We start from the raw sequence: 16178 nt of genomic DNA on the forward strand, positions 1-16178 counted from the left end.
TCTCTCTCTCTCATGAATAAATAAATAAAATCTTTAAAAAAAAAATTAGATATCCATATGCAAAAAATTCACTTTGATACCTAGCACCAAATATAAAAAGTAACTCAAAATGGATCATAGACCTAAATGTAAAAATTAAAACTTTAAAAATGTTTTAACATAGGAGAAAATTTTTGTGACTTTGGTTTGCCAAAGATTTCTTGGATTCAACACCAAAAACATGATCCATAAAAGAAAAAAAGTAAGTTGTATTACTTTAGACAGCTACTTTTTTAATATGATAAATGTTAGGTTTTATTTAAAATCTACTCTAAGATTTCCTTCCATGAGGGGTGCCTGGGTGGCTCAGTCCTTTAAGTACCCAACTCTTGATTTCAGCTCAGGTCATGATCTCAGGGTGGTGAGGTAGAGCCCCATGTTGGGCTCTGTGCTGGGTGTAGAGCCTGCTAAAAATTCTCTCCCTCTCCCTTTGCCCCTCCCCTTCCATGTGCGCTTGCACAGACTCATGCACGCTCTCACACACAAAGTTATTTCCTTCCATGAAACAATCGATCAGCACAGAGAAGGCAAAGTGGATAAGTAAATATTTAATCTCTTTTCTAGATTATCTAGGTCCAAATTTCACAAATGATGAAACAGGTCTGCAATATGGTAATCAATAAGTGCTTTTTTTTTTTTTTTTTAAGATTTTATTTATTTGACAGAGAGAGAGACAGCGAGAGAGGGAACACAAGCAGGGGGAGTGGGAGAGGGAGAAGCAGGCTTCCAGCGGAGCAGGGAGCCCGACGCGGGGCTCCATCCCAGGACCCCGGGATCATGACCTGAGCCAAAGGCAGACGCTTAACGACTGAGCCACCCAGACGCCCCGAAATCTGTAAGTTCTTAAGAGCCTAGCCTCGATTTAATCCTTTTATTCTTAACTAAAAATCTTTTAATTACCTCATTCTTTGTTACATAAACCCTTCCCATGAACCTCTCCAGAACTTCATCCAAGAGAGATATCACTAGACATCTGTACTTGCCTCAAATGACTTTCATTTTCACATGCTCTACATTCTATATTTATTATGAAAATGAATTCTATGGTTAAAGTCACAGAGTTGGACCTTCTAACTCTTTTAGATCAAACTCCAACTGTGTTGGTTAGTTCCAACCTTGTAAGAATGCAGACAATCTGCAGAGTCTTCTTATTTTGTCTGTTTTTATAAGGTCCTGGTAACTTGCCCATGTCCCTTGAAATCACTGACTCCACACACTTTAATTCTACCCAAATCTTTTTGTTCAGTTGCTTTCCCAATTCTGCTGAATCTACTATTAGCATTTTTTTAAATTTTTTTTAAACATATAATGTATTATTTGTGATACATTGTCTGTGATTCATCAGTCTTATACAATTCACAGCGCTCACCATAGCACATACCCTCCCCAATGTCCATCACCCAGCCACCTATCCCTCTCATCCCCCTCCACTCCAGCAACCTCAGTTTGTTTCCTGAGATTAAGAGTCTCTTATGGTTTGTCTCCCTCTCTGGTTTCGTCTTGTTTCATTTTTTCCCTCCCTTCCCCTATGATCCTCTGTCTTGTTTCTCAAATTCCTCATATCAGTGAAATCATATGATACTTGTCTTTCTCTGATTGACTTATTTCACTTAGCATAAACCCTCTAGTTCCATCCACATCATTGCAAATGGCAAGATTTCATTTTTTTGATGGCTGCATAATATTCCATTGTGTGTGTGTGTGTGTGTGTGTGTGTGTGTGTGTGTGTGTGTTTATAGGACCACAGCAGACCCATTGCTCAATTTCAGGAGATTAACATATTTAGACGATTGAATGTTCCAACCCATAAACATTCTTCAATTTACATAGGTCAACTTTCTCTCAAGTAGGAGGAAATTGATATTTTTAAAAATATTGTAATAGTGTGTTTCCTAAATATTTGTCATTGGCATGTCAAAATACAATGAATTTTTTGCATGTTGACCTTGTACTAAATAATCTTGCTAAACTTAAAGAATGCATATATAATAAGTTATTGTGTAGATTAGTTTATGTACAAAATCATTTCTTTGAATACTAATTTTATTTCTTCCTTTTTGTATATCATTCCTTTATTTTTATTTATTGTGCTGGTTAGATCATCAGTGCATTATTGAATAGAAAGGGTGTACCCTGCAAGTGTTCTTGGGTTCTTGAAGGAAAGCTTTGTGTATGGTTATTAGGTCTTTCTTAAATGTTTGGTATAATTCTCAGTAGGACCCTTGAATCATATTCTTAGGAAAGTTTTTAATTTTGGATTTTTAAAATAATTGCTAGAGAATTCAGATTTTGTCCTTATGTGAGCTTTGATTATTTGTATGGATGGTTTATACATATTTTGGGAATTTTCTACTTAAATGTATTGGAAAAAAACTGTTATAATAACTTCTTGTATTAATCTAAACTCTATAGGTTTTGCAGTTGTCTTCCTTTTTCTTCCAGATATTTGTAACTGGTATCTTGTCTTTTTTATGAGTCTTATGAGTGGTTTACTAATGTTATTTACTTTTCAGCTTTTTAAATTTTCTTTACCAATACAACTCTGCCTCTTCTTAGGGACATATTTATGTACACACTGCTATTTTATCATTTGCATGAGAACAGCCCTTGGTTTCCTAGATTTTCATTGCTACAAAGATATTATCACTGTATTTTTGTAATAAAACAAGGAGAAATTCCTTACTGAAACTTTATTAACTCACATAACATATTCCTTACAACTGAAAAATTTGCCTTAAAGATAATTTTTAATAAAATTTGCATGCTTTGACCTAAATGTATATTATTTCCCATAAGCTTTGGCTCAGATTTCCTCCCTTCCTGAGGATAAATTGAAGTCATTTGGTGACAGATGATTATTGGGTTGTATATTTGTCATGACATGTTAAATTATGCTGTGGTAACAAACCTCAAAATCCTAATGGCTTAAAGTAACAGGCCTATTTCTTGGTCATGGTATAGATCCTTTTCTGGTCAGGAGGGGGCTCTGTTGGTTTTACTTACTCAAACCAATGGCCCAGCCATATTTTGAAAGCTATGGTTTACTGAGTAGGTTGAGAAAGGAACTCACTCATATACAAATAAATGATTTGACTCCATAATGACATGCATCACTTCTAATCATAACTAATTGTTCAGACTTTCTCACACATGACCCCATCCGACTAAAGATAAAGTGAAATACTCCCATAAGCTTAGAAGTGAGGAGAACCAAAATTATCTGGTGAACAGCACTAATTAGTTCAAAAGGGTACATTTCTGTTTCCCCCCCCAGAATAGTAGGGGAGGAAGAAAAAGTAATTTTCTCACCAATTAATATTAACTGTTGTCTACGTTTATGAATATTTTTAAGTGTCCCGCATATGGGAGTAAAAGCAAAATGGAAGTTAAAAACCACTGTGTTAGCAGTAATTTTTTCTGTGTCAGAGATATCAGTGATATATATATACTCTTACCTTTGCTTATGTGTTTTTCCTAAATTTTTATAATAAATGCATGTTTGTTTTTTAAAAATAAAGTTAAAACACAAAAGGAGATTAAATTGACAGTGAAATCTAGTGTTCAATTTTTCTGCATACTTCTCCATTTTTCTTTCATCACATCCTGACTTTAATCAATTTGAACCACTGGGGTGTATGTGTAGGGGAGATAGCTTCAAAAGCAATCACTGGTCAAGGCAGACAATAAAAATTCACCATTACATTTCATCCACCATTACACATAAAGAATATTTAAGAAAAGTATTTTGCTCTGTTTCATGTACATGGAAGGCATTTATAATTGAAACGTCATTGATATGAACTCAGGAGAAACATCAATCATAAAAATGTAATTAATTCACAGTAATACTTGAGAAGAAATCAAGATGTTTTGCATGTGAATAGAAATTGAATGTTACCTGCCAACTGCTGTGTAATGAGTGTTAGCCCCATTACAGGCTTATTAAAATTTGGATTTATAGATTGGTCTTCTAATACTGACTGACCTATAAAAAGTAGGCTTTTCACTCACCCAAATGCACATTCTGAGGGATGACTTTGGAGATTGCCACAGTTTTAATATATGAGCCTCCTAAGCAGAGTCTTATTCTGAAATACAGAAACTCAATGCATTAATAGAAAATGATATATCTTTTAAAATATTTTTAATTTAAAAATATAAATTTGTCCCTTCTGCACTTATCTAGTTTTATCCAACTTCTCCATTAACAGTAAATTCTGCACCCCTGTTTCCAAATGTTGGGGTGCCTGGGTGGCTCAGTCAGTTAAACCTCTGCCTTTGGCTCAGGTCATGATCCCAGAGTCCTGGGATTGAGCCCTGCATCAGGATCCCTGCTTAGCAGGGAGTCTGCTTCCTCCTCTGCCCCTCACCCTGCTTGTGCTTGCTCTCTCTTGCTCTCTCTCTCTCTCACTCAAATAAATAAATAAAATTAAAAAAAAAAAGATTTCCAAATATTATTCTAAACTTGGCAAAACCAGCTGGACTTAAAGTCTGTTAAATCAGTCAGTAAGACAGGTCTTAACATCTATTAAGTTCCTTTAGTTATTATTTTGTGGGTGTATGAATCAGAGAGAATTTGAGTTTACTTATAAGACTAAAATTTTTACAGGTGCCTGGGTGGCTCAGTTGGTTGGGCGACTGCCTTTGGTTCAGGTCATGATCCCGGGATCCTGGGATCGAGCCTCACACTGGCCTCCCTCTGCTCTGAGGGTATCCTGCTTCTCCCTCTCCCTCTGCTGCTCCCTCTGTTGTGCTTGCGCTCTTGCTCTCTCTCTGTCAAATAAATACAATCTTTAAAAAAAAAAAAACTAAAATTTTTACTGCAGGTTGAGGGTGCATGGACTTTCCCACCCATAGTCTCTATAACGATATCAAATAGATTTGGATTCAAGTCCTCTGGATCTATAACTGACAAGCTATAAAAAGTTATTTAACCTCTTGAAGTCCTGTAAAAGGCAAAATAGCTAATCTCCTTTAACATGAAAATATTAACATAAAATATATAACAATTATCATGGTAGTTAGAATAGACTAAACACTCAATAACTTTTATCTATATACCACAAAAAAAAAAATAACCATTTTTATTAAGAGGCTGTAAAATGTTCTGTTGAAGCAAAGAAGATAGGCATATTTTTTCAGTCTGTTAATATTTATCTTGATAAAAGAGCAACACTTAGAAGTCTCAAGTTTCTTTTTCAGAGAAAATGGTTTCCAGTGTATAGCATTAGCTTTTTTTTAAGGTAATAGGATGAAGTTTTGGTTGGCTTTTACCAATCCATTTCTGATGAATAAGGATGTCTGCAACATTTCCCTATTTTAAATCCTATTTATTAAATAACCATACCAATCGCTTATAAAGACATTTGTAAGCCACACTCAAGCAAATGGATGAACTTTGGTTCACACAGAAAAAATTAAAATCCACTACTGACCAGGGCAGACTGGCCCTTACTCAGAATGTTCAAAAATGATTTAGAGTTTCTATAAAAATGCTGTGTTATCCATCTTGCTCATATATCCATTATAATTGTCTCTTTTATTGCACTTGCCCTCCAGAAGTATATTTTTTTTCCTCCTTGACCTGGTTTCTGGTAATTAAATTGAGTTTTCTCTGTATCACTGCACCACTTGAAAGCTTCTAGGATCAGAGCCTCTCAGTAATCCCGCTATTGATTAAATCAAATCGGAGCCTATTTTGCCACCATGTGCTGTTACTGACTGACACAATGGCAATTACCTGTAATAACTGTCAGTAAACTACAATTGGAGGAATCAGAAACTGAAACTATATGGATCTTATACTGCTTAGATTATGATATCCACGGCTTTGCTCAGTTTTCAGTCCTATTTTAAAAATAAATAGAATTCAGTAATTATCCAATCCCTGAACAAATTACTGAGCACTTAAATTGAACACAGGACTAGGCTCTGTGACTACAAAATGAGGGAAACCACAACGCTTACCCTGGAGTCACTCATGGCATCATGGCATGGACAGAATGAGATGGAGAAAGGGATCATAGAATGTTTTCCAGTGCAAACTGTAGTGTAAGCATACAAATAGCCTAAAGCTTTCTCTTGAATCCCAGTGATAAAATAGTGAAGAAGGTAAAAAATATATATATATATGTATATATATATATATATATAGTTGAGAATTGCTATATACTAAGACCATGCTAAGTAGTTTAAGCATTTCAATTAATAGTTATAACAACATTGCAAGACAGAGATCATTCTTATTTAACAAAGAAACTTTCCTATTTAATAAATGAGGAACCTAAGACTCAGAGGATTAAGTAGCTTGCCCAAGATCACAAAGCTAGTAAATGGTAAACTGAGAATTTGAATTGAAGGTATGGGCGTACTAATGAAAGAAGAAATTAGGTTACAACTTCTGCAATCATGCACAGGGTCAAAGGACGAATGGAAATAAGCCACCAACATAGTCCCCCAAAGCACGATAGTCACTTCATCTCCTATATCAAGCACCTAAATCACTGAGTTATAACTTTCTGGTTTATTTCTCTTTCTCCCTAGATCATGAGCTCAGTGAAAGCAAAGACATGGTCATGTTCATCTTTGTAATTTTTTTTTTTTGCCATGAATTCTGCTCAGTATGTGACTACTGAATAATATTTGAACCAGATAAGCATTTCTTCTTTTTTTTTTTTTTTTTAAGATTTTATTTATTTATTTGACAGAGAGAGAGGCAGCGAGAGAGGGAACACAAGCAAGGGGAGTGTGAGAGGGAGAAGCAGGCTTCCCGCAGAGCAGGGAGCCCGACGCGGGGCTCAATCCCAGGACCCCGGGATCACGACCTGAGCCGAAGGCAGACGCTTAACGACTGAGCCACCCAGGCGCCCCGATAAGCATTTCTTCTATACAAGAGCTATCTTTTGATATTTCAAAGCAACCACCTGAAGGAGGCAATACAAATTTCAGAGGCCAATTCTCAGGTCACAATTCTATATTCTACTATTGTACTTAAACGTATAATTGAAATGCAACATAAAAGTTCCAAGTTTTTCAATAAAAGGAAGTGAAATGTCTTGCTGAAATATGACAAGATTCATTTTTTTAATTTTTATATTTATTGCATGCAACAGTCACTATTTATACTACCAATCCCCTCAAAATTTCACTATTTTAAAAATTCCTGATATTAATTTAAATTTTCATTTGTCAAATGAAGACATATATTTTTCTCATTCTCAATTCTCCCCAATACCTTTTGTATTATAAAAATGATTAGATATCCAAATCTTTAAGAAGGGTTTCTCATGGCAAGGATTTTAATATCAAGGTCATAGAATTCAAGTAGGTGTCTCTTCAATTTCCAATACTTCTACATTTTTAAATTATTTCCACTGGTGGGTTTGAATCTATTCATAAATTAGGAGGCATTTTATGAGCTATTTATATAAATGGAGAGAAAAAAGGAAGAAAAAGACATTCTCCTGCCTTACATAAGTTCACAGTAGAGTTATAGAAGCCAACTAACTAAAATACAAGTTCACAATACATTGTGAATTTTAAAAAGTATGTGAATAAAAGAGCAAGAGAAAAACAGAAGAGAGAGTCTCAAACTTGATAGGGATTGTAGAGAGACTCCAAAACAATTAAACTGAGTCTTGGAGGATGAATAGGAATATGACAGGTAGCTAAAGAGGGTAAAGACAGTCTAAGTGAAAGGATCACAATGCACAAAGGCACAGAAGCATGGTGAGGAAAACCATGAGACAAAAGGAAGAGGAGATTTTGTGCCATTCTGAGCAGGTAGCTTCCTTTGAGAGCAGGCCTTAAGCATTCCTTGCACTTAAGAGATAGGCATTTCTCTTACCTCATTTTGAGTCTTAATTTGAATTTATAAACAAAGGAAAATTAGATTTATAAACCAAGGAAAGCTATAGAGATACATATACCCAGTCTTCCTATACTCCCTGATTTGCACAGGGATAAAGCAGCAGTGATATCTGTGGAATGGAGATGTCTGCTGGTTTAGAGACTCACTCTGGCAAGCTACTTTGAACCATTCCACTGGTGCATCAACTATCAGATGAACCACTGTTCCTGCCAGGCTCTCTTGTTCTGCCTTCCACATCAAAACCTGTACTGCAGTCCAAAGTGAGTTTACCAAATAGACAAGACTTCTCTCTGTAGAATTCAAAATTACACTATACATTCTGATGTGGCCACATAAATCAATTCACTCAATAAACCAGCACTCAGCACGAGAGCCATGGACCGTGGTAGCATTTATCGGTTATCAGGGGATACAGATTACTAAACAGGAATTCACTAGATCATGTGACAGTACTAGAGAAGTTTTGGGAAGTTAGGAAATGCTTCCCAGAGGACGTCCTACCTAAACTAGGACCTGAAGAACCTATAGTTACAGCTCCGTTAGACGAGATGTATAGAGAACAGGAAATAGACAGGATTACCAGGTTAGTGAGAAAGTATTCAAACCATTTACTTCACATTAAAAAGATAATTCATCCAGCTGATGTTGAAATGTTTTAATAATCTGGCTTCAGTTTGGAATAACTATATTCAGGCACTTAGACATTACTGGTCTCCAGTGGAAGACACTAGACTTTGCAAAGAGCTTGCATTATAATAAAAACACATATCCATAAACAAATGCAAATGCACTATAGAGTGACAACAGCACTAAGAAATTCATGGTATAAGGTCAAGGTTGTCCAGAACATGAAGTCTTTTATGGAGGTACAGATTAGTTCACCTACAGAGTATGAGTCACACTTTCTGACTTAAGTGTCTTACCACATGGAGAAAGGAAAAGGACACAGAAGTGTATACTCATCAATACTTTATCACAGTAAGTAATACTAAAAAAATCGAAATTGGGATTTTAGAATTTGAATTCCTTTTTGGCCTTTTGAATAATTCCCTAAGTGCCAGAGAAGTAGGGTGACAATATAATTTCCCATTTGAACTAGCACTATGTTGTCAGTTAAAGGAGATGATATTAATAATTAGGATAGGAAAACAGGAAGGCAGTGAGTGGGAAAGTCTCAGGCAAACCAGGGCATGTGGTCTCCTAGGGAAAAGCAGTTAACTGCAATGAATATATAATGCCAAACACTTTAGAATTCACAATGTTTTAACTAGAACTCAGTGTTACTTAAAATCATATACTTGAAAACCTTCCTAAACTGTATCCATAAATTACTATACCAAAACAATATCTAAATTCCACTACAAGTGTAATGTCAAAAGTCTAATAAAGTTTACCAGTATACCAATTTCAAGATATATTTTAGTTCCCTATTTTGTCAGGAAAAAAATGGTTATTCTAACTTAATTTTATGAAAAGTAAAAATGATTATGTTCAAAATACATCATATTAAAACACTTGCAATTACTTCATTAGATTTGTTAGTATTTAATGATTGCCTTATACATAACGTCTATCCACTGCATCTTAGCTGACATTATTTAATATATTCAGATGGATGATGCATGTATTATAATCAAACATGATTATATATGCTGACAAATTAATTGCATCTTTAAACATGTTTAATTTGTTTTGATATAATATTATGAACCATGCTGGGTTTGGGATCTCTGCCATATAGATATCAAAGCTAAAACAGTCTTTCTTGTAATGAGGATCATATTTTAAGTGTGTTTAATGCTTAGGTCCATTGCTATAATCTGATTACAGCCAAGGCAAATCAGCCTGGAGTACTATTTGCAATAGTTCTAAAGCACAATTTCATCTTTCAAATAGATAGGTTTACTCTTTTACCAAAGAATATTTGCACATAATTTAGAAACTTAAAAAGTACTACTCAGTTTATAAAGATAATGTAAGCTCCATTTCATTTTCCAAGACCTTTAGCCAAAAGCAACTGTTGAAGTGTTTCTTCTAGTAGTTACCTCTATGTTTTTAATAGGTGCAAGCTATTTTGCTTTTTTAAATTTCAGTCATTATTGACCTCTTGCAAAGAACAATTTTATTCTTTTACCATTCACATGCCTGTACTACCCTCATCCTCACTCTCAATATACTGTAGGCATATCAAATATCGAAACCAGTACTTTGAGTATGTAAATACTGATGCTTAGAGGCTCACAGAGTATACTATATAATTTTACTTGTGGGGTTTTTGTTTGTTACCTGGGTTAATAAACTGCCTTGTTCTAATTTTTGTTAGCTTTCTATGCATCTATTATTGTTCCTCCTTGCTTTGTCTGGCATAACTCTAAAACACCTCTAAATAAGGTCAAACACATTGATCCACTTACTAGTTTTGAGAAATACCTATGGGAATTTTCCTATTTTTGTATGCAAAATACCTTGTGTCCTGCTCTAATGAGGACTAATCGCTCTCTAGATCTGTAACATAGACACTATCCTGGGATAGCTCTTTACCATTTTCCTGGACATTCTCAGCCTCTTTTGAGATTCGGTTTCCAGGTACCCATCTTTAATTGTTTTGCCCTATAACCTTGTTCTGGGAGAGCAGTAGCTTTCCTAAAAAAGAATGCATATTTTTGAAGACAAAATTTATTCTACTCTCACACTTTATTGGGAGTGTGCCTGTGTTTATAATTCTTAGTTGAATATAATTTCCCCTCAGCATCTTATTGTGTCATGGATGCGCTACTTTCTCTTAATTCTCTAAGGATATTAATTAAATGGTTTGTTTTACTTCCTGCATGATCATGGATTTCTCCAAGGTACTTTATGTTATTGCTGTATTTTGGTGAATTCTTAAATTAGAACTCTTCTGCTAACTTCTGTTTGTTCATATTTGAATGAAACTACAAAGTCTGGTTTAGAAATTGTGCTGGGGCGCCTGGGTGGCTCAGTCAGTTAAGCGTCTGTCTTCAGCTCAGGTCATGATCCCAGAGTCCTGGAATGGAGCCCCACACTGGGCTTCCTGCTCAGCGGGGAGTCTGCTTCTCCCTCTCCATCTGCCTGCCACTCTCCCTGCTCCTTCTCTCTCTCTCTCCCTCACTTCCTCTCAATAATCTTTTTTTTTTTTTTAAAGCAATAGTGTCATATATGGAGTATATGGACTGGTAGAATTCTCTATAGTGTACCTGATACAAGATGGCTGTTTTGTTAAATGTCAGTATTTATAGGTCCTTCCCCTGGGACAGATAGTTTCTCCAGAAAGAAATATTCTACCTTCCTGTCTGGGTGACATAAGAAAGTTACCCAACATTCTAGAAGCCAAGCAGCAGCCTAGCAGAAGACTTTTGTATGATAATGGTGAGGGAGACTGAACTCATTCTACTTTACAGAAACTTTTATTTAATCCTCCTGATTTAAGTAAAGCACAATAGAACTATTCTCCCCCATGCTGGTATCCAAACCAAGAAACTTACTCTTATCTTGAGAACAAACCTTTCTTCTCAGGGACAGGGAATGTGTATTCAGTTGGCTGTGAGGGCTTAAGAAGAGACTCAGTTGTTATAATTACAACTTCCCTGGTACCTCTCAAAGGCCTGTGACAGTTTGAACAATGACATGACCACCCTCTGCCAGGGCTATTGCTACTCCATCTCATGGCCAGCCAACATGTAGTTCAGCTCCAAAATCCTATTTTAGAGTTCTTAGAGTTTGCTCCTAGGAACATTCTCAGCAGCATCTGCCATAGGTTGGATTCCCGGAGATTCTGAGATGGAAATTTGCAGATGATTGCAGAGATGGGAAGAGGAGGAGAAGGGATGTGATCTCAGGAACACTGTGTGTAAGGATGTGATGGCAGCAGGATAGGACAAAGAAAAAGCTGAATTGTGATGCAGCTGCAATGAGGCTTCAGCCAGTCTCACAGGGAAATCTTGATACTGGGATGCCCTTTGGACATATTTTCATTTGATGTAAGAAGGCTAGATTTTTATGCCCCAACACAGACCAGTTATTGAATGCAAACTGCTGACAGCCAGGAGGCATTACCCTTAAGAAATGCTGCTCCTTTTGGCCATGGCAGTTCCTAGTGAGGAACTCGGCTATTGGTTGTTAGCAAGCAATACTCCAAGCAGTGGGGGAAATAAGTATCATGGTCCAGAAGAGGAGATCTGAGCAATGCACAATACACTGGAAGCTTCTGCATTGCACTGATACCTGGCCCTGCCAATCCACTTGCAAGTACCTCTCAGTTCCAACCTACAGTTTAGGCTTGGCCCATGGAAATACACACCCTTTCCCCACCACAAGTGATCATGCAAATCTGTTTCCATGACCACCCTCCCTCCTTGCTTTAACATCAAAGGCAAAGCCATCATTCTTTCACTCTGTTTTCTACAGGGGCCTGGGGCGTTGAACACTGGCCTGTGTGAATTTCCAACTCCAGACCCTCAGGTAAAGCTATGTTCACGGTAACCTCAAATCCAAGTGTCCCTTATTTGACTTAAGGTCAGAAAATTCCCTTAAAAATTGTCTTCATACATTGTTTTCCTATTGAAACCAGTGATAATGACAGAAGGGAAGAAGAGGATTTGGAAATCATTCAGCAAGTCTAATAATATACACAGCATTTCTTTTTCAACTGGATGGACCCTCAATCTTCACCATCATCACATTAAATATCTTATTATACTTTGGATTCCATGAAGTCAGCAATTTCCTCTGCTATATATAAAACATGATAGAAGTGCTATATTTTAAGACAAAAAAAGAATAAGACAAGAAAACAAAAATCAAATAAAGCTTAGAAAAAAATACAACTGTAATTTATATCAAGTTAAAGAAGAAAACCAGAACTGTTTATTCATAGAGGTTCCGGAAGATACTGGATAAAATCCTACCAACATCCTTAATAAAAAGTCTAAGTAGATAGAAATAAAATAGCAAGCATAAATATAATCTGTGAATTTCGGTTTTATTTCTCATTACTTCTAAATCATACTTCTCTCATCTTAAAGTTTCTAAGTTAATATTCTCCTAGATGAAGCAGCTCTTTCATACTATTCTCTAAGCAGGAAATTAGTAAGAACTTTAATGTTGTCAATAAATGTGCTCTGGATTTCCTTTAAGTAAAAGAAATCTCTAGCAATTAGGTGATTCAAGTTTAAGCATTCATGTGGATTGGCGTCAATTAAATGTTGGCAAAGGTCAATGCAAACACTGAAAGTGGAATAAAAATTGTAAGGGTCTAGTGATTAAATAGGCAGTGGGTGATTAGTCACATTCATAGCTATGGGTATGTTTTCAATCTGCTTAAGGAGAATTTGAAAACACAACATCATATACATGTAGTTCTGGAAAGAAATTGGTTGTTTTGCATTTAAAATTTCCAGGTCAAAATGACATCATGAAAATGAAAGTTCTGAGAAGCTAAATGCACTGTCCCCTGTGTTCCTCAGAGCAAAAAAGACAGATCATCCATCAAGCAAGGCTGATTCCCATCTAACAATGACCTCTTTATTCTTTCTATTGCACAAAACAGTATAAGGAAACAACATGAGCTCAAACTTTGCTTAAATTTTGGTTTCAATATGTATTAGATGTGTGAATTTTAGCTTTTAGGCAAGTTTTCTGAATCTGTTTCTGTATCAGTAAAATGGAAATATTAATATTCACCTGGCAGAGCTATTGCCGTATTAGTAAGAAAGAATATAAACGATTTAGTGAAATGCCTGAGATAAGTCAGGTGATTGTATTTCTAATTGAGGACAATAAACAAACTATATTATGTACATAGATAATATAAGGTTCTATGCTAGAAGAATGAACTTTTATTTTCAGATAAAGTATATGAGATTTTGAACTCAGAAAGAACATTGAAAAAGTCCATTTCTGCCACTGGAAAACTGTTACTATTACAACAGCCAAGAATTATAGACTACTCAATACATGCTCGGTAATGTTTGAAGCACTTTATATTAATCAGCTCATTCAATCCTCACAACTTCTTATATGGTAATTACTATTATTTTTCCCATACTACAGATCAAAAAAGTAGTACACAGAGGCACAGAGTCGTTTAGTAGTAGGCATTGGAAGTCTGGCTCCAGAGGTCTCATTTCTAATTACTATAATACGTTGTCTTCCATGATTTGACCCAAATGATGCAACATATCATAAGCATGTAAAGCTAGAATTTCCTGAGAACATAATTTCTATGTCACTCTAGGTAGAAGAAAATATGAACTTCAAAGAGGAAATTCTGCAACTTACCTAGTTACTTTGCCAAAATTAATATTAAAATGTCTTCTAAAGGTAATAAAATCTACCTCAAAGAGATATTTATACCCCCATGTTCATTGCAGTTTTATTTACAATAGCCCAGCCATGGAAACAGCCAAGTGTCCATCCAGGAATGAATGGATGAAGATGTCACACACACACACACACACACACACACACACACACATACACACACACGAATATTATGCAGTCATAAAAAAGGAAATTTTGCCTTTTGTGACAACATGGATGGACCCTGAAGGCATTAGACTAAGTCAAATAAGTCAGACAAAGATAAATACTTTATGTTCTCACTTCTATATGGAATCTAAAACAGTTGAACTCCTAGAAAAAGAGAATGGAATGGTGGTTGCCAGTGGCTGGGAAAAATGGAGAGATATTTGTCAAAGAGTATAAACTTCCATCTGTAAGATTAATAAATTCTGGAGATCTAATGTATAGCATGGTGACTGTGATTATGAGTACTGTATTATATACTTGAAAGTTGTTAAAAGACTAAATGTTATCAGCACACACAAATGAATAGCAATTATGTGAGGGGATGGAGGCATTTAACCTTACTGTGGTCATCATTTCACAATATATCCATGTATCAAATCATCACATTGTACATCTTAAATTGACATAAGTATATGTTAGTAATAGGTCAATAAAGCTGGAAAAAAAAAGGTCTTCTAAAGAAGTTTCCTTTGTATTTTGTGAGAGACTATAGCTTTTTCAAAATGTTACCAACAAATATTTTTAGCGTACTCTGCTTCAGCCTGTCAAGAAAAGCATCAGGTGTGAAAAGGAGGAATTTGAACCTGATTTCACCCTATTTTAGGTTATCTTTAATTATTCAGAAAATATCTCTTCAGAGAGAAATTGGTGGTTATCCAAACTTTAAGTATTATTGCTCTTCATGAAATGTGATTTTGGTCTCTTGGTCATTTTAGCATTCATTTTTCTAAATCACATATTACATTATACTCCTGGTTGCTTTCCTTTTGATTGCTTATCATTTGTTATTTTTTCTTTCCTTCTCATTTTTTTAGGAAGAAATGCAATTGCTTTGTTTCAATAGCCAAACTACCATCCACTATTTTAGTTCTAATATAGATGACTTTTCATTTCTAATTCTAAAGGTCATGTTTTCTGACAGAGGCCAATTTCTGAGAAATGAAGATTCATCATTTTTTTTAGTTTCACTTAATTTTATATCATAGGATATATTCCTGTCTTTCTATCTGTCCATAGAGTAATAGCCCTAAGAATTTCATACATGTACTACTTTATAGAGATCAATATATTTAGCTTCCTTCTGTTTATAATTTGATTGCTTATGACCAGTTTGGGTAAATTTGTAATTTCTCAGAACCTGAGACATGATTAACATGGATATTAAAAAATTTTTGAGTCGGCATTTTTGTGAGACTTAGAACATAATACTAGGAGCTAGATAATTATACATTTTAAGTTTTATATTCTTGGATGCCATGTTGTATTGTCTACCTAAAAATAGCTCAAAATTCCATTAATGGTGAGAAGGGTTCCAAAATTACCTGCTAAATTCTAATCAGCTCGTTCTAAAGAGCAACCTGTCATCTACCTATGTCATAGTATAGGAAGATTCTGAGTACAGGATAGTTGTGATTACTACAGTATTAAGAAGGAACTACTGGTAAAGAAGTGAAGGGTCAGGCAGGGAAAAGAAAGAGACAAAGCCATTTTGCAATGGCAAGCAAAGTCTCACAGAGGGTAACTTTGTGTCAGATCCCACAGAGGTCTCTGGAAGCTTTCACACCACATTTCAGAGTCACCCAGTATAGGAAGGAAGCGCAAGGATCCCATCTCCCATTAAGAAAGAGAAACGTGAAAAAAGAAGAAGATAGCAGGAGGGGAAGAACGAAGGGGGGGAAATCAGAGGGGGAGACGAACCATGAGAGACAATGGACTCTGAAAA

General features: G+C 35.5%; 1 long non-coding RNA gene across 1 annotated transcript; it reads left to right on the forward strand.

Moving 5' to 3' along the window:
- The first annotated feature begins 710 nt into the window (after positions 1-710).
- Positions 711-13305, forward strand: LOC102745991 (uncharacterized). Its single transcript, XR_434516.3, has 3 exons — positions 711-874; positions 12335-12388; positions 12498-13305. It is a non-coding gene; the product is annotated as an uncharacterized LOC102745991 (long non-coding RNA).
- The last annotated feature ends 2873 nt before the right edge of the window (positions 13306-16178 follow it).

This window comes from Leptonychotes weddellii, chromosome 2, assembly GCF_054177405.1.
Source record: "Leptonychotes weddellii isolate Sample4059 chromosome 2, ASM5417740v2, whole genome shotgun sequence".
Lineage (NCBI taxonomy): Eukaryota > Metazoa > Chordata > Mammalia > Carnivora > Phocidae > Leptonychotes > Leptonychotes weddellii.